This window comes from Macaca thibetana, chromosome 16 (assembly GCF_024542745.1).
Source record: "Macaca thibetana thibetana isolate TM-01 chromosome 16, ASM2454274v1, whole genome shotgun sequence".
NCBI lineage: Eukaryota > Metazoa > Chordata > Mammalia > Primates > Cercopithecidae > Macaca > Macaca thibetana.
Window position 1 is genome coordinate 55,581,068 of NC_065593.1, and position 20,026 is coordinate 55,601,093.

The following is a 20,026-nucleotide window of genomic DNA, read 5'->3' on the forward strand; positions in this document are numbered from 1 at the left end:
CTTGTCCAAGTATGAATAGCAGTGCTGGCCACAAACTCATCAGCATTATTATTATTATTATTATTATTTTTTTTTTTTTTTTTTTTTTGAGACAGAGTCTTGCTCTGTCACCCAGGCTGGAGTGCAGTGGCACGATCTCAGCTCACTGCAAGCTCTGCCTTCCGGGTTCACGCCATTCTCCTGCCTCAGCCTCCAGACTAGCTGGGACTACAGGCGCCCGCCACCACGCCCAGCTAATTTTTTGTACTTTTAGTAGAGATGGGGTTTCACTGTGTTAGCCAGGATGGTCTGGATCTCCTGACTTTGTGATCCACCCACCTCAGCCTCCCAAAGTGCTGGGATTACAGGTGTGAGCCACAGCGCCTGGCCTATTATTATTATTGAGACAGAGTCTCACTCTGTTGCCCAGGCTGGAGTGCAGTGGCACAATCTCAGCTCACTACAACCTCTGCCTCCCGGGTTCAAGCGATTCTGCTTTCTCAGCCACCCGAGTAGCTGGGATTATAGGCGTGCACCACCACACCTGGCTAATTTTTGTATTAGTAGTAGAGACGGGGATGTACTATGTTGGCCAGGCTGGTCTTGAACTCTTGACCTCAAGCGATCTGCCCGCCTCAGCCTTCCAAAGTGCTGGGATTACAGGCGTGAACCACTGTGCCTGGTCACTTTTAAAACATTTCTATCACCCTGAAAAGAAACCCTGTACCCTTTAGCGATCAATCCTCATTTCCCCCATCCCCCGCAGCACTGGGCAACCACTAACCACCGACCTACTTCCTATCTCTACATCTGGTGGAGATGCTTTTTAAACTTTTTTTAACTACCCTGTGGTCCGTGAGGAGCATTACACTGATAAATTCTCTCCTGTTTTTTCATTCTCTCCATCCTCTTTTGCTCTAGTGCATGGCATGGGAAGCCATCTCTAGGAGGATGCTGTGGTCACACAAGCACTGGACGAACAGCTGGAGTAGGCGACTTCCAAAGTGTCCTAATGTAGCTATTAGACCAACTCCTGCATTTGGCCAGTAATTAGCGTGCTGCTGCACATTGCCACTAGGTGGTGCTGCTGCTCCATCCCAACTAACCCACATGCACTCCCTGGCTAGGGTCAGCCTTGGGGGTTCCCAAGTGTAGGGGAATCCATCTCTGTGTCTATGGTAAGGGCTGGACACCAGGAGAGACCCAGAAAACAGGGATATTCCAAGAAGAGAAAGGCAAAATAAGCGCTCAAAGCAGAGGACTTTTGAGTGTCAATAATGAAGGTGGCAGCAGTAATCATGGATACCATTTATTAAAAATAGTGAATATTGGCCAGACATGGTGGCTCACACCTGTAATCCCAGCACTTTGGGAGACCAAGGCAGGTGGATCACTTGAGTTCGAGACCAGCGTGGCCAACATGGTGAAACTATCTACTAAAAATACAAAAATTAGCCAGGTGTGGTGGTGCACGCCTGTAGTCCCAGCTACTCGGGAGGCTGAGGCAGAAGAATCACTTGAACCTGGGAGGCGGAGGCTGTAGTGAGCCGAGATCGCGCCACTGCACTCCAGCCTGGGCGACAGTGGAAGACTGTCTCAAAAAAAAAAAAAAAAAAAAAAAAAGTAGATATTGTGCTAGTCACTTGATACACATCATTTCATCATTTCTGATCTTTGCACTGAGCAAGGCATGTATATTATGTCTGCATTACAAAAGGGGAAAAATTAAGGTCCAAGAAGATAAAGTGGCCAGGCATGGTGGCACATGCCTGTAATCACAGCACTTTAAGAGGCTGAGACAGGCGAATCCAGGAGTTTGAACCCAGGAGTTTAAGACCAGCCTGGGCAACATAGTGAGACCTCGTCGCTACAAAAAATAAATAAATAAATAAATAAATAAATAAACAAACAAAATTAGCTGGGTGTGGTGGTGCGTGCCTGTAGTCACAGCTCCTTGGGAGGCTGATGTGGAAGGATCACTTGAGCCCGGAAGATAGAGGCTGCAGTGAGATGAGACTGAGCCATTGCACTCAGCCTAGGCAACAGAGTGAGACCCTGTCTCAAAACAGAAATAACGAATATAAGGTGACTTGCTGGAGGCCACATGGCCATGAGCCAAATACAGCTCTGGGGTAGCAGGGCTCACATACTTCTGAGTATACCCTACTGCCTTGGAATCTGCTGAAGACCAAGCCCCTGCCCCCACGCCATGGCAGAGGAGGAGGGAAGGAAGCAAAGGTGCCCATCGGAGACACCTTGGGTGGGGGGAGGCACCCAGGGCCCAGGAAGGCCAAGCAGCATGTGGCAGGGCAGATCAGGTGACACCCAAGAAGGAATGAGGAGAGGCTGTGAGGCAAGAGCCACAGCACAGAGTCCTGCTGTTAGGTCTGCGGAGACCACGGCCCATGGGACCTGGATCTACCCTTGATGCTAATAATGTTCTTTGGGGAAAAAAACTATAATCACAAAGTTTCTGCAACTGGACCGTAGCAATGATTGCAGAGCTGTATAGATTTACTAGGAACCATCAAATTGTTCACTTACAATGGATAAATTGTACAGTACATAGGTTATCCCTCGGTAAAGCTGTATGAAATTTATAGTCAAGAAACCAATAGTGACAAGGGAGCTGAGAAAGTAGGTCTCAGCCGTGCTGTAGGCACTTTGAGAAGAGGAGTAGATTTCAGGTTTATTGAAAGCCTGGCCCATGACATCCAGCTTCTGCTTGAATACTTTCAGTGCCCAGGAGCTCAGTATCTCAAAGCAGCCCACTCCGGTTTAGGATAACTCTCTAATCCTTAGAATGTCAAAATATATCATTACCATTATTCTTATACTGCTATGAAAAATAAATGTCTGTGTTTTGCCACATAACATTTCTCTGAGAGCTTGAGGACAGTTATTGCATTTTCCCAAGTCATTTTTATCTCAGACAGAATTCCCTGATGACCTGTAGGTTTTTTGTTTTTTGTTTTTTGTTTTTGGAGATGGAGTCTTACTGTGTTGCCCAGGCTGGAGTGCAGTGGCGCAATCTTGGCTCAGTGCAGCCTCCACATCCTGAGTTCAAGCAATTCTCCTGCCTCAGCCTCCCAAATAGCTGGGATTACAGGTGTGAGCCACCACACCTGGCAAATTTTTGTATTTTTAGTAGAGATGGAGTTTTCCCCACATTGGCCAGGCTAGTCTCGAACTCCTGGTTTCAGGTGATCTGCCCTCCTCGGCCTCCCAAAGTGCTGGGATTACAGGTGTGAGCCACCGCACTCGGCCCTCCCTGTATTTCTTACAGGACAAGATTTCCAGCCTCTCCCATTCTCCCGTTCTCCTGGTGGCTCTCCAGGAGCTACCCCTTTGATCTGTCCACATCCTTCTTAAAATGTGGGGACCCAATCTCAGAACCTGAGATTCTGCAGATGCCAGCCCAGTGCTGTGTGGTTGACAATTTGGATCCTAGCATTAAGACTCTGGGTTCAAATCCTTGCTCCACTGTAGGCCAGCTGTGTGACCATGGTTAAAAACATCTACCTTTCTGAGCTCTAATGTCGTCATCTAAGTTATTGTGAGGATTGTACTGACCCACACTTTCTACCTGCCCAATCCCTTGAGGTGGGCTCAACCTGGTTTGGCAGTAGTTGGGCAAGGAAGAGCGATCCAAAGAGCAAGCTGTCACACTGCTGCTAAGCCAAGCAGACACACAGCCACCATTAGGAGAAGGGGCTCTGCCATCTCCACCTATCAGGCTTTTCTCCCATGGAGCTGTAACCCCTGGTAAAGGTGGTGAGGAACTTGTCGGGGGGAGCACACAAACACCTGCTGATGTGCCGGACTTGAGTACCCAGGAAGTTGCTGGCTTTGTCTTCTTTTCCCCAATAGTTTTGTTTGTTTGAGACAGTCTCACTCTGTCACCCAGGCTAGAGTGCAATGGCGTGATCTTGGCTCACTGCAACCTCTGCCTCCTGAGTTCAAGTGATTCTCCTGCCTCAGCCTCCTGAGTATTTGGGACAACAGGCATGTACCACCCCACCTGGCTAATTTTTGTATAGCCTCAGCCTCCCAAGTAGCTGGGACTACCGGTGTGTGCCACCACACCCGGCTAAGTTTTGTATTTTTAGTAGAGATGGAGTTTTGCCATGTTGGCCAGGCTGGTTTCGAACTCCTGACCTCAGCTGATCCACCCACCTCAGCCTCCCAGAGGGTTGGGATTACAGGCATGAGCCACCGTGCCTGGATGGCATTTTTTTTTTTCTTTTTTTCAATAGAGTCTCCTCTTGATCTCATCCTTTGTCCACTGCACAAACCCCTCCCTAAAACTATTCCCAAGGCAGAGCCAACTAGACCACATATTGCTTCCACCCTTAATAGACTTTATCATCACAGGCTTTTCTTATTACAGTCCATTCATATAAGGAAGAGGCTCCCGAACGGGATCAGCCTAGGGTGGGCCTACCCAGTCCAATCTTAGCCGGGTCTATGGCGCCATCTGATTGCAATCTAACTTGACTCTCTTCTCACCAACCTCCTTGGGGTCCCAGGGGTGTAAACATCCTGCAGCCTTCTGCCAGCACTGTCTCTTTCAATGTTCCCCTCCATTCACTGACTGTCCTCACTATATTTCGACTAACTTACTCTTACATACAAAACAGATCTTTCCCCCTTCCTGTACATCAGATATCATTTTGGATCAATACTACACCTGAGGTTGGGCATGGTGGGTCACACCTGTAATCCCAGCACTTTGGGAGGCTGAGGCAGGCAGATTACTTGAGGTCAGGAGTTCAAGACCAGCCTGGCCAACATAGTGAAACCCCGTCTCTACTAAAAATACAAAACTTAGCCGGGCGTGGTGGCACACACCGGTAATCCCAGCTACTTGGGAGGCTGAGGCACAAAAATTGCTTGAACTCGGAAGGTGGAGGTTATACTGAGCTAAGATTGCGCCACTGCACTCCAGCCTGGGTGCAAAATATATTATATTTTATATATATATAAAATTGGATGGGGACATACCATCAGAAACTTCCCTCCAACTTGATTCATTTGTGTAACAGTAACAGATATTTACTAAGCACCTATAATGTGCTCTGTAGTGGACATTGTTCCATTCATTAGATGTGGAGGTTCAGCCATCTATGTAACTTGGCTAATCATACTTTAAATCTAGCCCTTATTTCTCCATCTTACCCACCAGGAATCCTGAAAGATTCTATCAGGTGCTTTGCTAAAATTAAGTATGCAATATGCGTAGCAATGCCTTCATGTACCAATCCCTGAGCAATGGAAATAAGGTTAATTTGACTAATTACTCTTAGTAAGCCACTTTGACCACTAGTAACATCTGCCATCTTTTATAAGCCTATCTGACTGCAGATCAATCTCAGACATACCCATCTGTAGTTTCGGGAATCCCTCGTCTCTCACAAACCTGGGCAACATTTGCTTATCTCTAATTCTTCCCCACCCTTCTCAGCTTCCTGACTTCTCAATATTTACAGTAGGGGTTTGCAACCACACAGTAAAGGACTTGGGTATATTTAGTGGGAGTTAAGAGCGTTGGGCTCGCATAAAGCAGAAGGGCTCTCCTTGAGTGCTGCGTCATCTGTCTTGGGTCCCGATTTCCCCATAATCATGTTTATTATCCTTTCCAGGTTGAAGATAATTCTCTCTTCTAAAGAAAATAGAAGAATATTAGGATAAAAGACACCTTAAAATGTTCACTCTTTTATTCACATTACATCATCTGTCTTGAATAATGGGTCTCTTTCCTGTTACTCTGGCCCTGAAAAAAAAAAAATTAGCTTTTTAAGACTGCTTTTGTTATGCGTGCATGTTCTTGTAATCTCGTCATTCTGGGATTTAATAATAATGGTATTAATACCACCTACCATTTGTTGGTTACTTAATGTGTTTTAGGCACTGTGCTAAATGCCTTACACATATTCATCTCATTAGTAAACATTTCTGAAACTATTCTTACAATTTGTCCTTTTTCTTGTTCTTGTCCTCTTAAAATCTGAGTTTAGCCATGAGCTCTCAGTGAAGCTGCTTATATTTCTTTAAAAACCCCTCTTTGCTTCTTCTGAGTGGAGTGGGTTGTACTTCTGAGGTCAGGACAAACTGGGCACTGGAGGAGTTCAGCCTTCCGAGGCGCAGGAGGGGTGGGTTCCCTGAGGCGAGCAAGGTGATGTAAGGCCTTGACTTGGGGTAACGGACAGCCACAGACAGGAAGAGAGAAGCCTACATTTAACCACGGAAGGATGCCAAGGGTGGAGAGGTGGGTTGAGCATTGGGCCCCAGGTGCAGGGAGTGGGAAAAGGTCCAAAGGTGAAACCTGGGAAGCCTGGGCTTGGGTCTGGAAGTGGAGAGAAGGAAGTCGTTCCAGGCAGAGCTGTGAGCAATGAGAACCCATGATTTCTCTTTTCACCAGCAAGGGTGAGAATTGAGTCCACAGGAGTGGCTCCCTCTTCTGCTTCCGCAACCTGTGGAGGGCTAAGTGGGGCAACAAGCTGGGTAGAACTTTACAAGATGCTCTGCTCTTAGCAGAATGAGCCGTTCTGACCATTTTCCAAGGGCCAAATTTCCTCATCAGTCCTGAATGTTGCCTCTGTTCTATGATTTGCATTAAAAAAAAAAGATATAGTCTCCCCACTGTGTTGTCAAATCTGAAATAAGGAACTGTGTTTTTGCAAAATTCTCTTCTGGGGCCAAGCACAGGGTCAATGTTCAGCAAATATTTGGTGAGTTAATGAATGAAATGAAAGCACTCTCCTTATGCTCCTCGGCTGGGTGATGTAGAGAAGAGTTCCAGAACAATATAATTTATGTTTCTTTCTCCTTCTAACCGACCCTAGAAATTCTCCACAAGGCATATGCAGATATCCCAGACGTGTGGGTTTCCAAGCATGTGTTTTACGTACAAATACTGCTGCATATATATGATTTTTACTTTTTGAGACAAGGTTCATTGTCCAGGCTGGAGTGCATTGGTGCCATCTCGGCTCACTGCAGGTTTGACTTTCTGAGTTCAGGTGGTCCTCCCACCTTAGCCTCCCAAGTAGCTGGGATGACAGGTGCATGCCTCCATGCCCAGCTAATTTTTTGTATTTTTAGTAGAGGTGACACTTCACTATGTTGCCCAGGCTGGTCTTGAACTCCTGGGCGCTAGCAATCTGCCCACCTTGGCCTCTCAAAGCGCTGGGATTACAGGCATAAGTTTCTGATCCATATATGTTACTTGTTCATCTGACTGAAGGCCCCAAAAGAGACCAGCACCCCAAAGAAGCATGTATTTCTCTTTGGAACCGGAAGCAAACATCCTTCTGTTTGCTTGGGATACATGGGATGAGCATGCAGTAGGTGTTTAATAAATACTTGTTGACTAATTAGGGGGCATAAATATGTAAAAGTGGTAAATTAGCAAGAAAGAGCTATAGTGTAGATAATCAAATAACAAAGCTGTCTAGAACAAGATAATCTATCTCTGAGGGCTCTGTGTAGGGGGAGAGGCAGTGCTGGCTAGCGAGGCAGATGTGCCTTCTCATTAGGCTCCAATCAGGATAATATTGCAATTAGCTCGGGATATTATAGCAGTTAGCTTCTATTCTTGGAACAAATTCCTGGGAGATTTAAGTTGGGTGGTAAAAGAAGGTTGTCCCAGGAATAAATTTGCTGTGAACCGCTTCTGAGTGACTACCTCATATGTGTCTAATTGAACCGCCAATGTAAACCTGATTGGATTGTTTCCTTCTTTGTCGGCGACACTTAAACATGAGCTCAGGAATTTGGACAGCCACTTAACAACAGAACACAGCTCCGGAAATTGCAGATTTCAAATTTCAGAAAAATCGATGAATTTAGACAACTTGAGTGTCTTCTTTTTGTCAGGGTAGTCAGCCTTCGGCCTCCAGGATCTGGCTGACAAGTGCTTGCTGCTGAGACAGGCACTGAAAAGAGTAAAAAATATAATGTCCTCAATTATCTTCCCAGTCATTGAGACATTTAAAAACTCCACCCCAGCCCACCCTGACAGTCTCCTGTAAGGAGCTCGATTTTCTCTCTGTCAACCTGATGACAGACCCAGGAGGATGTTGTGTCTGGGAATGTTTGCTCTTCCTGGTGGGGGTGAGTAGGGCTTGGCAGCAGAGACAGTGCGACAAAACCAAGCCACGAATCCTGGCTCTCAATCCACCCAGCCAGTGGCTTTTCGCTTCATCCTTTACCCTCCATGCTTCTTCTCTTTCTTCTGCATCAGGAGAGGCAGATGTAGAGCCCAGAGTTTTTTGTCAAAGAGCCTGAGTTGGAATCCTGCCTGACTCCACCCTTGGGGGGTGACTGTGGCTTTCTGAGGCCCAGTTTCTTCGTCTATAAAATGGGCATGCTAATATCTGCCCATATCATTTCAGGAGGTTGGTTTTTGAGAAGGGGTGGTGCCTGTACGACTGCCCTAAGTTTGAAAGGACTGCAATCGCTGCCGGCTTTGTAGCTCACAACCTTTACCTTAATGCTGACCATCACAGGGTCTTGGGACAGGCCCCAGGACCTGCCCCCGCTGGTGCAGGGCTGCCCTGCAGATGGCGCTGTGGCCTGGAGAATGCAGTCAGCAATAAATCAGGGCAGCTTGATTAAACATGTCCAAGTCTAGTCAAGCCAGACTAGACGTGGGCGTGTTTGGCACTATAGGTGGATCCAGTCTGGATTTCCTTTACCTGCACGTCCTGGGTGTGTATCCCTCACCAAAGGTCCCCCCCATCACATTTGCACCTCCCCAATTTAAGCCACCCAGCCCCCACGTGGCCGCGGGAACCACTGCGGCAGGCAGTGTGTTTAATCCCTGTGAAGCATTTTAGCATTAGATGAAGATGACACCTTTGGGCTCCCATCCGCCTGTGACAGAGGCTGCCAGCTCCACTCTTGGAAACACCCTTGTTCTTAGTTTCCCATCCAAGATGAAGGTAGGCAGGCTGAAAAAGTCAATGCTAAAAGAAAGAAGACCCCAAGACCCCTGCGTGAAGCTCAGAAAGCAAAGCCAGTCTTCACAGGCCCAGCTAAAGAGCTGGGCTTTGGCACCAACACCTCCTGTTTGGAACCCAAGCTCCACCATTTAGCATTTGTGAGACCAGGGGCTTGTTAAGGAATGCCCCAAGGCTCCCTTCCCTGGCTATAGAGAGAAGAGATGATACCTGCTTTATAGGATACAGTAGTGAGGGTTCAATGAGAGAGGCATGCAATAGGCTTGGTATAGGGCCTGGCACATGGGAATACTCAAATAGTGGTGACTATTAGATCAGGAGCAGACACTGGGGTAGGAGGTGTCAGCCCAAGGAGAGCTAGGGAGGGAAGGACGTGCCAGGGAAGAGACGGTGGGCTCTGCAGAGAAAGGCTTCTCGGTACCCCTTGAAAGCTGCTGTGGGAACACATCTTTACTCTGCTGACCTTTTCAGCCAGCCGTGCTGGCAGGGATCTGGGCACCTGGCAAAGCAAGCTGACCATCTGGTCAGCTGTTTCTGCAACAAAAACAGATGGTGTCAAAGGCTTTGGGAGCTGGGCTCCTTTGACCCACAGTTGGCACTGGAGGCCAAAGAAGTCCTCCTCGAGACCATCACCTTCTCATCAGCAATCTTCCATCCAGCACACTGCAGCGGCCAGTGAGTGAGTGCAGAATCGTCTCCAGGAAGCCAGTGCCAAGGCCAGAGGTCCAGAGCCTGCACTGAGCAGATCACCAGAAAGTAGTGATGGCCCTTCCCTCCTGGTCAGTGCTCTTGTCCCCTGGGGCTGCTATCTCCTCTGGATCCCATGAAGACTGCTCCCTGCCACACCCATGATTACCTGTCACACTGCACGGCTAGAAGTGCAGGCTCTGAGGCCAGGCTGCCTGGGTTCATGCATTAGCTGTGTAACCTTGGGCAAGTTACTTAGCCACATTTTGCCTCAGTTTTCTGGACTGCAAAATGGAGTTGTGAGAGTTCAAGTTCATGCTTATAAAGAGATGGCAACACTGCCTGGCATTTAACCAGTGCCCCACAGGTGTCATCTGGGGCTGTTGTCATCTCTGTGGCCAATTGTGCCGCGGTTCCAGGTCTCAGGGTCATGTCTGTGTATCTGGTGCTGTCAGTGCCCCAATATCTGGTCTCTTTTTCTCCCATTAAGAAATCAATCTCGCTTCTCTGTCTCCCCATCTTTCTCGCTTTTATTTTCCCTTTCTTAGCACATTTATTTAACAAACACGGATGAAGTCCCTGCCCTGCGCCAGGCGCTGGGGAGGGAGAGGATGGGGGGATACAGACATGGAATAAGCAGTGAGCCCTGCTCAGGACCCTCTGAGTGCCCACAGCTAGGCAGAACAGCAGTTAGTCCATGCTGCTGCAGGCTTCACCATCGTCAACGGGGAGCCAGAATCTGGAGATACCCCGGCCCTGAAGACGGAGCCTGCCCAGCCCCCCACTGAAGAGCGAGCTGCTACTGGCCTCAGCCTCCAGGAAGCGCCGGGTGATTCAGCGGGAGGGAGATCCTCCTTCCCGAGACAAGATGGGGGCAGCAGAGGTGAGATTCTGGCTGGGGGTGAATGGGTCTGCTAGCTGACAGCCTGCCTGTCACATTCAAAAGCTTATCCGGGGACAGTGCCCCTCTGCCCTGCTAATGACAAGGCTGTCACTCACAGATCTCCCCTGAATTGTGCTGAATCAGACATTGCTGCCTGTGCCCGGGCAGGGTGATAGACGTCACAAGGGCTTGGGAAGCTTCAGGGGAAAGTCAGGCTATCGGCCCACCCCTCAATCTTTATGCCACGCATCCCCAGAGTCACACAGAAATGTTCTTACACACCTCTTATGCCTTGGCACGGCTGCTCCCTCTGCCCAGCCTGCCCTCCCCTAGATTGGGCCTTCTCCATCTGAGTGTCCCACATGTCCCCAAGCCTCAATCCCCAGGAAGCTCTGGGAGCCTGCAGTGCTCCAGAAACGCAGAAATTCCTACCTCCCTTGAGTGGCCCTGATGCCTCGGGCATGCTTTTACTACCACACCGTCACACTGGGAGGTCATCATTTGTTTAGTTGTCTTTCTTCCTTACCCTAGACCTTGAGTTTTTGAGGCCACGAACAGCCACAGCTCAGTTTTCTCTGCAGAGCCAAGGACATAGTTAGCACTTGCAAACGCGTGCTGAGGAATGGATTGTGGTTACTGATGTGTCTGGAATTGGTTCCTTCCCTTGGGTTCTTGGTCTTGCTAACTTCAAGAATGAAGCCACGGACCCTCACTGTGTTACAGTTCTTAAAGATGGTGTGTCCAGAATTTCTTCCTTCTGGGGGGGGTTCTTGCTGACTTCAGGAGTGAAGCCACACGCACCTTCCCAGGGAGGGTTACAGCTCTAAAAGTTGGCGCCTAGGGAGTCGTTTGTTTCTTCCTGGTAGGTTCGTGGTCTTGCCAACTCATGCGATGTTGTGGTCTCGCCGACTTCAGGAGTCAAGCCGCAGACCTTCACCATGAGTGCTGCAGCTCTTCAAGGTAGCGTGAACCCAAAGAGTGAGCAGCAGCAACTGTTATTATGAAGAGCAAAAGAACAAAACCAACACTGCACGGAAGAAAACCCCAACAGCTCGCCGCTACTGGCTCAGGTGGCCAGCTTTTATTCCCTTATTTGGCCCCGCCCACATGCTACTGATTGGTCCATTTTACAGAGCACTGATTGGTCCATTTTACAGAGTGCTGATTGGTCCATTTTACAGAGTGCTGATTGGTGTGTTTACAAATCTTTAGCTAGACACAGAGTGCTGATTGGTGCATTTAAAATCCTTTAGCTAGACACAAAAATTCTCCAAGTCCCCACTCCACCCAGAGGTCCAGCAGGCTTCACCTCTCACTGACGTCAGCATCCACCTCTGCACAAGTCTGGACACAGAGCAGCCTCTAACCCCTGCTGGAAGCCTGGCCTAAAGTGACACACCTGCTTTAGTGAGGAGTTGGAGTTTGGAAGGCCCGCTGGATATAAGGATCTAGAATGAGAAGGGCTTTTCCTATTGAGGACCAAAGATCTCAACTCTTTTTGCCTAATAAACTAGGAGGGACCAGTTTGGAATTGTCTCTAAGTGTACAGGATGAGTTTGAGCTTAGAGGTAGGGGAGCCTCTTGTTCCCAACTGAAGGCACTCACAAAACCTGAACTGCACCCACTTGGAGGAAGGTGAGACAGGGCTTCCCAGGGAGATGCATCAGAGGCCACAGAGGGAACAAACAAAAAAGCAATTTAATTTAGATTTTTTAATGCAGAAATGAAGTGTTCCGCTTGTTTGCTTTTAAAATGGAGAACAGAGAACACAAAATGATTTAACAAATGAAGGAAGTAATTAGAAAAAATTTTTCCATTTCTATGTGATGGCCAGTAAAGAAAGAGAGAGCACAGAAAAGATAGAACGGGAAGGGCAGACGGAAAAGAAGGAGAATAGGACACAGAGATGATGACGCAAAAAGAGAGAGAGAGTGGAGAAGAGATAAACATAGAACCCCCACCCTCCACACGCACATATTTTGATCTTATGAAAAACTTGCTTTGTAGAATTAAAGTTTGTCTTTTGTTGTTTTTACACTGTAAGAGAGAGATTTGAATACATTTCTCTATTTTCTGACTTCTAGAATAAGACGTTGCCAGTGAGAAGTCCAATGCCATTCTTAGTCTTGATCTTTTTTTATAATCTGTTTTTTTCTCTCTGGAAAATTTTAAGTTTTTTTTTTTTTTTTTTTTTTTTGAGTTGGAGTCTCACTCTGTCACCCAGGCTATAGAGTCCAGTGGTGCTATCTCAGCTCACTGCAACTTCAGCCTCTCGAGTTCAAGCAATTCTTGTGCCTCAGCCTCCCAAGTAGCTGGGATTACAGGCATGTGCCACCACGGCCAGCTAATTTTTGTAGTTTTAACAGAGACGGGGTTTCACCATGTTGGCCAGGCTGGTCTTGAACTCCCTACCTCAAGTGATCCGCCTGCCTTGGCCTCCCAAACTGCTAGGATTACAGGCATGAGCCACTATGCCTGGCCTAAATTTTAAGATTTTACCTTCGTATACATCACTATGAAATTAGCGTGGGCCTTTTTTCATTCATTGTATTGGGTGCGCAATGGGCTGGTAAACTCTGCAGACGCAGGCCATTCAGTCTTAGGAAGTAATTTTATATTATTTCTTTGATAATGGACTCTCCTCCGTTTCCTCTCCTCTCTGTTTCTTTTGCTGGGCCTCCTGGATGGATCTTCTGCTTTTCATTTTCTCTCTGAGTTTCCATACCTTTATTTTTTTCCACTTCCAGGAGGATTTCCTTGACCTTATCTTCCAAATCCTCTATTAACTATTTTATTTATGTGATCAAATTTTCAGAAGTTTGCACTGTTTTTCCGATTTTTTTAAAAAAGAGTTTTATTGGAGGTACACTTCACATACTCTAAAATTCACTCATTTTAAGTGTCTAATTCAATGATTTTTAGTAAATTTACAGAGGTCTGTAACCATCACCACAATCCCGTTTAAATTATTCCTTTGTGTATAATTGTTTGTTCTGGTTTCACGGGTGAAATGTCTTCTCTTATCTCTCTCTCTCTTTCTCTCTCTCTCTCTGTGTGTGTGTGTGTGTGTGTATGTGTGAGATGGAGTCTTGCTCTGTTGCCTAGGTTGGAGTGCAGTGGCACAGTCTTGGCACACTGCAACCTTCACCTCCCAGGTTCAAGCAATTCTCCTGCCTCAGCCTCCCAAGTAGCTGGGATTACAGATACCCACCACCATGCTCTACTAATTTTTTGTATTTTTAGTAGAGATGAGGTTTCACCATGTTGGCCAGGGTGGTCTCGAACTCCTGACCTCAAGTGATCCGCCCACCTCAGCCTACCAAAGTGCTGGGATTACAGGCGTGAGCCACTGCACCGGGCCATCCTCCACCTGTTATAATGCAGCCAAAAGGCCCTCACTAAATGGAGTCCCCTAATCTCAGACTTCCCAGATTCCAGAACGGTGAACCAAATAAACTTCTATTGTTTATAAATTACCCAACCCCTGGATATCTATCCTTGCAGATCCCTAAAAAAAAGAGTTCCTGGGAGTTGATGGATCTTTAATACCTGCTTGAAGGATAAACCAGATACTCTTTTGAGAGCCCATCTAATTCTGGGATTCTACCCTCAAGTGGGTTGAGGGGCTCAGTGTTTGCAAAGCTAGAGAGTGTCAGGACCAGGGACAGATCCAGGTTTTGTGAAACCTGAAGCTTACACAATTTTGGGTGCTTGGTATAAGAAAAATAATACAAAATTATGGATGCCAGATTAGATACGGGGCCTAGGAAGGGGCTCGTAAACTCTGCAGTAGTGGGCCTTAAGCATAAGCTTATTAGCTTCCCAATAAAGCCTCCTCTGTCTAGGACAGAACCGTTTTCCTTTGGAGCCAGTAGATTTCAATGCATTTTCCCCCAACAGACTTGCTCTTCCAGATTCTACATCGCCCTCATGATTTCCGCCCCCCACCAAATTTCTAACTCAGCAAAAGCTTATTGAATGCCCACTATCTGCAAGGCATAGGTTTGTGCCCCTTCATTACCTGCCTCTGTGGTGGGACTGAGATGATCACCTATCCAGGGAGAAGCACATCTGACTCAAGATGCCCCTGAGTCTGTACAGGTACCATCAAGGCAGAGGAAGAGTCGGATGGGCACAGAAAAGCAGATGGGAAGCAGGGCCACATCTGATCTGAGGACACAGGTGGTCTTCTGAGGATGTCAGGCCCCTGTGCTCAGAGGAGAAATTCGTGCTGCCCTCTGTCTCACTTCTGAAAGGAATCGTTCCTGCAGAAACTGCACAGAGACCTCAGAAGCCTGAGTTGGAGTGGAAGACTCAGCTGTTTTCCTGCTGCTCCTCTGTCAGACACATCACCCCTCTTGTGGGACTGGAGTCAAATGTCATGACTCAGAGTCAATAGCCCTGCACTCGGACACTTGGTCTGGAGCCCAGCTGCCAGCCCTGTCCCCACATTTGTCCCCGGCCCTGTCCGGGCCTTTTTGAGCTGATTGAATTACAGTGTCTAGAAAACTTCAGGCCAATTCTAGGTCCTGTCTACAATCTCTGAGTGTCTCCTTTTCTCTTGGAATGTTTAACCAGCAGAAAAACACACACCTGCAGTGGTTTCTGAGGTCCTCTTCACCTTGCCAGATGACCAGGCCTTGCCAGGGACCTACTGAGTCTCTGTCATCTCCCCGAGCCTTTTTCGTCTTCTGTAAAACTGAGACGAGAACCCCTGTGAAGGGATAGTTTTATAATTGTAGTCAAGGTCAACCTGGGTCTGAGTGTGGGAAGGGGCTACTGATATCTCACAGTCTATCTTCTGGTCTAGCTGTACAGGTGATAGCCACGGGTCCCCACCAGTTAGATGTAGTGGGGGAGATAATCAGGCAGGTCAGGGCCCTCGGATGCCCCACATTTGCTTTGTGGTTTATGACATTCTCCCATGGTTTGTACTGACAATGCTAGGTGGGAAGGAATAAAAACAGCCAAACTTCTTAAGGTGATTTGCCTGAAAATTTTTATTTCGAGACACACTGTACTGAACACAGACCTGAAAATGCATTTTAAAAGGCTTTCTAATGAAGCAAATACAAAACAACTCACACATTAGACAAACCTCTGTGGTATAGCCATACTGGGGAGAGCAGAGGCTTTCTCAGAGAAGGTGGGCCAAGGAAGAGGTGGGGGAGATGTGAGGATGGCCCAAGGAGGTTTAGGAAGGGATGATTTGGGCTCCCCTCTGAAGTTCACTGTGACCCCTATTTCCACCCAGAGAGCTCAGTGCCCTATCTCTGTTATTTATACTAGTTGCTTCCCAAGCTTCCTGGGCTTTTCTCTAATTTGGGGTGCAATTTAGGGACTCCATTGATGAACTTTAAAATCCATTGATATTGGGCCGGGTGCAGTGGCTCACACCTGTAACCTCAGCACTTTGGCAGACAAAGGTGGGAGGATTGCTTGAGGCTAAGAGTTCAAGAGTTCAAGACCAGCCTGGACAACATAGTGAGACCCGCATCTCTAAAAAAATTTTTTAAAAAAATTAGCCAGGCATGGTGGCCTGAGCCTGTAGTCCCAGCTACTTGAGAGGCTGAGGCAGGAGGATCAATTGAGCCCAGGAATTTGAGGCTCAGTGAGCCAAGATTATGCTACTGCACTCCAGCCTGGGCAACAGAGCAAGACCCTGTCTCTAGAAAAGAAAATCCATTGATATTATATGCAAAACTTTATGGGTGTGAAAAAAATCTCATATGGCCAGGTTTAGAATTTTTTTCTGGGAAGAGGGCCTGAGCTTTTACCTGCTTTCCAATGGGTTCAGCACCCACCACGGAAATCATCATGGTAGACCGTGCTAAGGCAGGAAAAGGTGGGCCAGCACATGATTCCAGCAGGGCCACTGAGAGAGTGGGGAATGCGGACCACCTCCAGTTTCGGGGTGGGCTGGGTACCCAAAGGAAGATGGAGACTCAAAACCCCAGGATGTCGTTTCCCTCACGAGGTTTGTACCCATGCTACCTGGCCAGTAGTCCAGACCCTTCTACAGATATCTGATCCTATTCACAGCACCTGTTTGGCACCCCGATGAGCCTGGCACTTGTGGAGGACAGGAGGAAGGTCAGACATGACCCTCGTCAGCCTGTATGGCACTCCTAGTTGAGGGGGCTGGGGAAACAGGCACCCAGAGAAATTACAGCATGCTGTGGTGTGTGCTGCACATGAAGGTAAAATAACTGGGCAGCACGAGGGAAAGGTTAGCTCAGCTCATTCTGGAAGCTAGAAAGCCACCCATGGGCCTTAAAGTGAAACACCAGCCACCCATGGACCTTCGCGTGAAGCGCCAGGCTGTGTGACTTCTGAGGACCTCAGTTTCCTTATTAGTACCATATAGCAACAACTATTCATGGAGGTGGGAGAGTCACATGAAGTCATGTCCACACAGTGCATCCATGGATTGGACCTTCAAGCGGAATTTGCCTTGTGGAAAGATCTAGAAGGACACCAAAAGCAGCAAGGGCAACATGGATAGAGGCATGGCTCGGCAGGGCACTTTGTGCCGACTCAGCGATGGGTCCATGCTGTGACTTGGAGAGACTCACTTTTGATGGTTCAGCAGTGTTCAGATTCAATGACTCAGCAATTCCTGATTCAATGATGTGGTCATTTGAAGATTTGTGGGTACCGGCGATTAAGTAAGCAGAACGTTTATGAATCTAGGCTGCTGATAATCACAATAATAATCGCTAGTAAAACTGATTGAGAGCTTACTATGTGCCAGGCTGCACACAGCATTTACAGATTAACTCATGGAATCATTAGGTGACGCTAATGGAAGGGTCTTGGGTAATCCCTTCACCCAGGGGCCACCTGTCACCTTTAGTTTCAGTTTATTCCTCCCCCTCCCATTCTTACTCAGGCCTCCCTATCCTTACCTCCCCATAAGTCATGACCCTCTTCTAAAAGCCCTAGAAGGTCAGAGCCAGAAGGGACCTGGGAGATCCCCAGTCCAGTTACTTTTTTTTTTTTTTTTTTTGAGACAGGGTCTCACTCTGTTGTACAGGCTGGAGTGCAGTGATGGTGCGATCACAGCTCACTGCAGCCTCGACCTCCTGGGCCCAAGTGATCCTCCAACCTCAGCCTCCCAAGTAGCTGGGACTATAGGTACATGCCACCACACCCAGATATTTTATTATTATTATTATTTTTGTAGAGACAGGGTCTTACTATGTTTCCCAGGCTGGTCTCAAATTCCTGGGCTCAAACGATCCTCCTGCCACAGCCTCTCAAAGTGCTGGGATTACAGGCATGAGCCACTGCACCTGGCCTCAGCTCCTCATTTTATACAGGAGGAAATTAAGCCCACAAAAGGAAGGGACTTGCTTTTCTAGAATACAGAGAAAGGGCCTCTGAGCACCTGTGTAGGTGCTTGGTGAATCCAGCCAGGAGGCCTTGGTTATCCTTCATTGACTATCCATGCGATCTCGGGTGAAGTTCAGAGTAAGTCAAGCCAGTGCTCAGCTGGGTGTGTCCACATGCTCCCTGGGACTCACATGCACTCTGCTCTTCTTCTGGCTGTCCTGGGTCACCTAGGGACCTGGTTTCCCCTCAGGTCAAGCAACAGAGGTAAGGGGTTCAGGCCTCTCCAGGGCTGTAGCTCAGACATCAGGAGATGCAGGAGACACCTGAGAGGTTCAGAGAGGCACAGTAACTTTAGATGTGTCCTGGTGGCCTGAAATAGCCACTGAGCATTGCTGTGGCCCTGCCCAGGCCAGTAGTGTGGCCAGCCTGGGACGCTAAAGCTTTGAGACTAGCTTAGTTAGGATTGCAGTCTGTTTTCCCCAAATCCTTCAAACCCAGAACCATCCCAGGCTGGAGTGCAGTAGCAAAATCAGCAGCCTGAGCTGTCTTCTTCTGTCTAATCCCTTGACTGTATTCCAATGTCTTCCACCCTGAGATAGACTTACTGATGGCCCTGAACTTACACCTTCTCCCCTTCTCTGTCCCTCACGCCTGCCTGGCCCCATCACTGTCCCTTACCCTTCCCAGTTGAACCTCAGCTTTTGCCTGGCTTCACAGGGGTCTCCTCCCTGACTCCTGTTCTCACTTCACAACCACCTGTAAGTCGACCCTGCCTTAATCTTCCACCAGGAGAATTTGTGTGGGAAAATAGACACAAAATTTACCATTTACCTTTTTAATTATTTTTTTTGTTGTTTGTTTTTGGTTTTTGTTTTGTTTTTGAGACTGAGTCCCACTCTGCTGCCCAGGCTGGAGTGCAGTGGCGCGATTTTGGCTCAACACAACCTCTGCCTCCTGGATTAAGCAATTCTCCCGCCTCAGCCTCCCGAGTAGCTGGCAATACAGGCGTGTGCCACCACACCCAGCTAATTTTTGTATTTTTAGTAGAGGTGGGGTTTCACCATGTTGGTCAGACTGGTCTCGAACCCTGACCTCAAGCGATCCTCCTACCTCGGGCTCCCAAAGTGCTGGGATTACAGGCGTGAGCCACCGCACATGGCCCATTTTAATCATTTTTAAGGGGATAATTTAAGGGCATCAATCACATTCATGATGTTGTGCAATCATCACCACTATTTATTTCTGAAACTTTTTCATTACCCCAAACAGAAACTCTGAACCCATTAAGCAATATTTCCACATCCCCCACACCACCCAACCCCTAGTAACCTCCAATCAACGTTTCTGTCTCTACAAATTTGCCCATTCTAGGTACCTCATATAAGTGAAATATTTGTCCCTCTATGTCTGACTTCTTTCACTTAGCATAATGTCGAGGTTCATCCATGTTGTAGCGTGTGTCAGAACATCATTCCTTTTTATGGCTGAATAATATTCCATTGTCTGTATATACTTTGTTTATCCATTCATTTACTGATAACACTGGGTAGTTTCCATCTTTTGACTATCGTGAATAATGCTGCAGTGAATATTTGTGTACAAGTATCTTGTTTGAGTTCCTGCTTTCTTTCTTTCCTTTTCTTTTTTTTTTTTTTTTTTTTGAGACAGAGTCTTGCTCTTGTCACCAAGGCTGGAGTGCAGTGGCATGATCTCAGCTGACAGCAACCTCTGCTTCCCAGCTTCAAGCAATTCTCCTGCCTCAGCCTCCCAAGTAGCTGGGATTATGGGCATATGCCACTACACCTGGCTATATGCCTGGCTAATTTTGATATTTTTAGTAGAGATGGGGCTTCACCATGTTGGTCAGGCTGGTCTCGAACTTCTGACCTCAGGTGATCCACCTGCCTCGGTCTCCCAAAGTATTGGGATTACAGGCGTGAGCCACCGGGCCTGGCCTTGGGTTCCTGCTTTCGATTCCTTTGGGTACATACCTACGAGTGGAATGGCTGGATCAAATGATAATTCTATGTTTAGCATTTTAAGGAACCACCAAACTGCTCCCCAGTGAGAGCACCATTTTACATTCTCACCAGCAACATGTATGGGTTCTGATTTCTCCATCCTGACCAACTCTTGTTATTTTTGAAACAGGTTTCTTCAGGTTTCTTTTCTTTTTTTT

The 20,026-nt window shown here is 47.5% G+C and overlaps 1 protein-coding gene and 1 pseudogene across 2 annotated transcripts in view; one reads left to right on the forward strand and one right to left on the reverse strand.

Annotated features, from left to right (window-relative positions):
• The window catches only part of NSF (N-ethylmaleimide sensitive factor, vesicle fusing ATPase), a 342,977-nt gene that overhangs the window by 199,817 nt on the left and 123,134 nt on the right, over positions 1-20,026 (reverse strand). The gene's annotated exons all lie outside the window — the stretch shown is intronic.
• LOC126938959 (putative uncharacterized protein encoded by CRHR1-IT1) lies at positions 1,103-3,680 on the forward strand (annotated as a pseudogene). The gene is made up of 2 exons (XR_007720235.1): positions 1,103-1,175; positions 2,027-3,680. The product of XR_007720235.1 is annotated as a putative uncharacterized protein encoded by CRHR1-IT1 (transcript).